We start from the raw sequence: 6,073 nt of genomic DNA, 5'->3' as shown, positions 1-6,073 counted from the left end.
AAGGCCACCTCCTCCCCCGGTGTTCCCTCTGGATGCTTCAGACTTCAGTTCGGACTTGAAACTACAGAGGCATAATGCATTCACTTGAGAAAACAAATTAGTTTTTTAATTTCAGATTTTTTCTGAATGAATATTAGATGAGATAGACTTGATTGTCCACCTCAGTGGACCTGTGTTCGTTTCTGTCAAACAAAGCAAAGGCACAAAAAACACTGTCAGGTTCTAACTCTGATGGTTAGGGCTGGAATGTGTTGGAGAAGTTCAGGGTTCAAAAGCAGAGCACTTTTATTTTCTTGTCATTTCTTGGTAGTTTTCTTGTGCTTCTCCTGTGTGTGTGTGTGTGTGTGTGTGTGTGTGTGTGTGTGTGTGTGTGTGTGTGTGTGTGTGTGTGTGTGTGTGTGTGTGTGTGCATGTGTATGTGTGGTGTTAGCTTTGCAAAGACAAAACAAAGTATTGATATAACATCAAAAAATCTCAACAGAAAATAATATGCAAACATAGCAAATGAGAAATCCAACACACGAAACGTACACAGCATGTCTGAGGGGAAAAGGACAGAACAATGCGAAGGGCACTATTTAATACCTCTGACCAGGCTGAAGCAACACAGTACAACATTAAAAACACACAAATATACAATGCACAACATACAGTAGTGCAAACAAGCAGGTAGGAGAAATAAGTTATAGAAATAATAAAAGAGCACTCCTTACAAAATAGTAGTGCTCCCTGATGCAGTCATTCTGTGCTCATTGCCTGTATAGCAGAGGAAATAAAGGACTTATGAATGTTCTGACTGGTTCTTGGGACCCTAAATCGAGGACTAGATGCAATGTTGACAATCTTGGAGATCTGGTTTTTCCTCTTTGTGCTCATGTTGCTGTCATAATATATGATAAAATGCTGTCAAACAGGCCTTTAAATGCCATGTCAAGTATGTGTTGGCTAACACCAAAGCCCCTCAGCTTTCTGATTTCTGATTGTTTTGTTTGGCTCTCTTATAAATACTCTCTGAATTATCATTAAAAGTCAGGGTCTGATCAAAAATTATGTCCAAGTATTTAAAATGCTGCAGTTTTTCTACAGGATGATTGTTGATGGGTGTGATCACTTCCATTTGGTTATGTTCTTACATTTTGGCCACGTTCATTTCCAGTTTACTTACCTGACACCAGTCCTTAAGTACAGTGATCTGGCTCAAGTCAGCCTCTACAAACATTCTCCTCCGGAGAAGACCAACCAGAGCCACATCATCTGCATATTTAAAGAACTTGACATCACAGCTGTGGACAGATTATTAGATTATTATCGAGGAATTCTGAGAAAGGTTTTTATGAAGGAATTCTGCTCCGTTTTTATCAGAATTGACAAATTCTCATTTTTGTGAATAAATGCCATAATAATTTTGTTGATTCTAAAATAAAATAAAACATTTTCTATTTTCATGACAACTTCTCTCAGAATTCTGAGACAATAATGTCCTCAAAGGAATTCAGAAAACTAGTGCATTTTTCATAAAGTGAATGCATTGCATTAATTAGTTGGCTTCCATAACTGACTGCTTGTTGGCATGAATGGACTGAAGCAGAAACTACAGTCCTCTAACAATGCCTTCAGGTCCATCCTGTGGCTGGTTCATTGTTTTTATGCACAGCAAAGTAGAGACACAGTTTACAGCAGGCAGCAGACTTGTCTAAGGTTTATACGATTACATCAAGACTAGCCTGAAACAATGCACACTGGGCTGAGCTCATCAAGAGGTCTGAGTGACAAAGGTGAAGAGAACTCAGAAAACCTAGGAAAGGCTAATCCAAAATTCAGCTGAAATGATTCTGAAATAGTCCCTTTAACATCACAAAGACTGTCTTCCTGGATGAGGGTATCAAGAATAAACACAGAGATCTGACAGTGTTCATCCAGTTTGTCTCAGCACAGAGTCTCCTACAGAACAAACAGCACATGTAGGGTACTCATACAATCATACAGAGCCATACAGTACTGTCCCTCCTCGTCCAGTGAACGGGAGGGACAATAACATATTATTAAACTAAAAATAAGAAGTAATACACTTTACTCTATAATTCACCCTGTCCACCTTTATAGGACAACACTAAATACAGGCCTACTGGAATTTTTATCAAATGGAGAAAGAAAACAGCACATTCATTTACACACATTCATGTACAGCATTGCAGTAGAGTTCTCTAGAGTTCTTCAAGTGTGGTAGATGAACCTGCAGAAAGAACCTGGCAAACCTAATAATAAAAGATTATTAGAAACATATTGGACAGTTTATGTATCCCAATGATGGCTCAACTGCATGTAGTGATATATGAAGAAATGTTCTCTTATCTTTGTTTATCCAGGATTTTTTTCTAATTTTGCTAGTACCCACTGTTTTGGGGGTCTCACCAATGTTTACTTAGTTTTGCTCTCTTCTTAGGTGAGAGAAAATATTATGAGTGGTCAAGCTAAGAGAAAATGTTTGTTGTAACAGTCCATAAATTGTTGTCCAAGTTGAGGAAACATAAGTTTGAAATCTGAGGAACATACATCCATAACTTGTCATACATGTCTTACCACAGCTAGTGATCTATCTTGCCATCATAGTGAAGAGATGTGATAACTGAGAAGCATGAGCGATATGCAGTCGTAAGGAGATATCACTTACAATGAAAAGGGAAAATGATTGGCTCATTGTTAACCAGCCTTCCAGTATGGATTTTACAAATTGGTTAGCAGTGTCGCCTGAACCATGAGCACTTTGGTTCATGATACACTGGCTGAACACAATGGATGTATGCAGAGAGCACTGCTGCACAGAGGAGAGAGCAAGAGTGCAGCGCATCATCCTCTGAAAACCACATGCACTGGGAGGAAAACTATCAGCCCCAAAACAGGCATCTAAGGGCTGAAATGCTGACAATATAACTGTAGCTATAGTTGAAAACTTAAGTTTTAACCAGGTCAAAGGATTATTTTAGCACACATTGGGCCTTTCACACTTTCTATGAAGACCAAATCTATAATGCATTTTGACGGCATCTATAGTGAATTATAATGCTTTATGAATACACTCATAAACACACATACGTAACACTGATGCACTAGTCATTAGTCATAAACCATTATAAAGTTGACTTACAATGATTTATAAGTGGCAAGGGTCTTATGGATGCTCTTGACTTGTTATAAACTAGAGGTTGGGTTAGTCCTAATTCAATCAGCTGATTCAATTCAATCGGCATATTGGTTGGGCTCCAGTATTTACATATACACACACTAACACACACATCATAGAGTAAAAACCAATTGTAGAATCTCCTTGCTGGGGGATCTGTAGGGTCACTGGGGCACTCAGGATATAATCATTAACAGCATTCCTGCACAGTCAAGTATCTGATAAGATTCACCTGCAAAGAAAATCTGAACAAAAAAATATTGGGTACTGCCTCAAATATGAGCATAACAGTTTGCCTTGATAAATGAAACAGTACAGTAACAGTTGGTCACTATCCTTCTCCTCGACATCATACTTATCATTATCATTGTCATCCTCATCAACATGAACTTAAAAAAGTTCATTGTTAGAAGCTCTCCCTCATCTTCCTGATCCTGAGACACTTTGCACCTGTTGTCTCACTGCTGCTGTTGGACCTGAGTGAGCCTCCTGTCCAGCGGTACAGGACTGTCCCTCTCTAAAGCACAGGAGGACTTTTTAAGTTACCTTCGGCTGTGTATTTGTATCCTCAGCCATCCATCCTTGCCAATGTGGTCAACATACAAAAAAAGACGAAGTGAGTTGATTTGGTTTCTATTTCTAATATTCTATTATTCTAATATTCTTTCGATTTCTAATTTCTATATGTGATGTTGCGCTGTAGAAATCTACAAATATCTTGCCTCAATCACTAACTAAGAGGTAAATTTTTTTTAGAATTATATTACGTGATACTCAATCAAAAAACTTGATGTTTCCAGTCACCTCTCTGTTAGCTTCACTACATTTGTGCTATATGTGTGCTCTAATGTCTATTTTGCAAATGTTGGTGGTGCTTTTTATGGCTGATTTTGGATGGTGGTGCTGTTTGGCTAAGTCACTTACTGGGATGAGGAAATCAGCTCACCAGTCTGTGAACTCTTCTTTCCTGGAAATTTTTGTTAGCTTGCCAGGACAAGGTTTTCAATTGTAATCTTCAGTAAACACTGAAGAAAAGATGCAGAAGATGAGGACAGCCGAACTAGCGCTCTGATAGCCATGTACAGGCGAGGAATAAAAAAAACAATCATCATTTTCCAACAGTATATCAGGAGCTGTAATATTCCTTGATTCACTGAAAACTGGCTAAAACCTGGACAGTGTAGATGCCAGTCAGACAAAGCAGAGGACAGAGGTGAGAGAAGGGGAGAGGCAGTGTGCATTATGGTAACTGGCATGACAGTGGGATGTGAGGTGCTGTCCCATTCTTCCTAGCCCTGCACCAAAAGGGGAATAAACACTCCATCACTCCTATATGCTTTTCATCCTGTGCACATGAGGCTGATGCCACTGCACGCTGTCCTGCTGCTGAAGCTGTCTCTTCTCCAGAGCCTGTCACTGCTCACTGATCTAATACCTGTCTGCTGTTCACTTTCCCCAGTGCCTCCTGGACAAAGCTCAGGGCGAGGCTTAAAGCCAGGTCTTCTCCATCCCATCAGGAGCCCTGGAACCTGGTTAATGCTTGCAAAGCGAGGCTCTCCCTTCATGTAACTCCAAATTATAACATTCACCTTCAAAATAGATGTAACACTCGACCTGCATGAATTCCCTCCTCTGGTTGTTGATTCTCAACCTCCCTCTTCACCGATCTTGCCATCCCATGGGTCCCAAAGTTCACTGCCACCTCCAAGCACTTCACCACCAGCCATATCTGAGCATTCATCCTGCCAGTACTCACACCGGTGCCACAGCAACCTCCTGCCCACTTTGTCACCACTCTCTGTTCCTTTTCCGAAAACAATCTGCTGTGACTTTTGCTTCCCAGGAGCCAAGTTGACAGAAATGATGGTAAAGATTCCCACCATCCTGGCTGGCCACCCTCTTGTTGTTGGTAATGACAGTCAAAGTCAGACCTCTAAAATACTAAAACTTACTTCTCATAACTCCTCAACTCTAACAGTCCACATTAAACGGATCTTTGTTTCTGCTCTCCTCCACCCACTCCACAGCATGGCCCGCATTAGCGGCACTCTCAGCCTCCACACCTGGCTGCAGTTAACCTGTGCAGCCTGCAACGTAGCTTCTGTGGACAAATTTAATCTCTTCTGGAGACACTCACCTTTCTTCCAACCAGATGGCATACACCCTAATGGCCTAGGTGCATGTTCTCAAACCAACACTTATTTTACACAATGCTGAATTCTCCCTCAACCCAAATACCTGCTGTTGCATGTCCACACCTTGCAACTTGCAGTCTAGCAATAAACCAATCCCTTCCCTATATACCACACTAGCTCCCCCCTGTCGTTAGGACTTCCTACAGCCTGCACCAGAACAACAGCCTCCTCAAAAACAATAGCCACAAACGAGGTGTAGACAAAGATTAAATAAGTTGGTCAGTCTTACAAATCTGATTCATATTCCCTGTTTACGGAGTATTTTAAGCCCTGTTTCAACAAACCCAAACTACGCCTATTAAATAGTAGGACCCTTTGTTGCAAATCACTTTTAAACAATGATTTTACAACATTTCAAGCTTGATTTTATGTATTTCACAAATGTCCAACTTGGTTAAATATTGAAAGTGTAAATGCAGTCCTCATTGAATCCAACCCACCAAACTTCATAGTGGAGTCTAAAGCACAACAGAACAAAAAAGGAAGGTTGTTTGTGCCTTTTTTGGGTATAAATTCCTTTGTAAGAAGATACCATTTGGTGAGTTTTCATATTTTGATTGTGTTGTTTAAAATGGAAAAGAAAGTTTAAGTAAGTATTCTATATAGAGTATAGTAAAAACAGGCCACCAAAATACTCACCACATTTCCTGGACAATTTCCCTAAGATGATTTTAAATTTGGATGGATGGATGGATGT

The sequence above is a fragment of the Plectropomus leopardus genome, chromosome 21, assembly GCF_026936395.1.
Source record: "Plectropomus leopardus strain MGB_pleo_1.0 chromosome 21, ASM2693639v1, whole genome shotgun sequence".
Classification (NCBI taxonomy): Eukaryota; Metazoa; Chordata; class Actinopteri; order Perciformes; family Serranidae; genus Plectropomus; species Plectropomus leopardus.
This window is presented reverse-complemented; position numbering follows the sequence as displayed.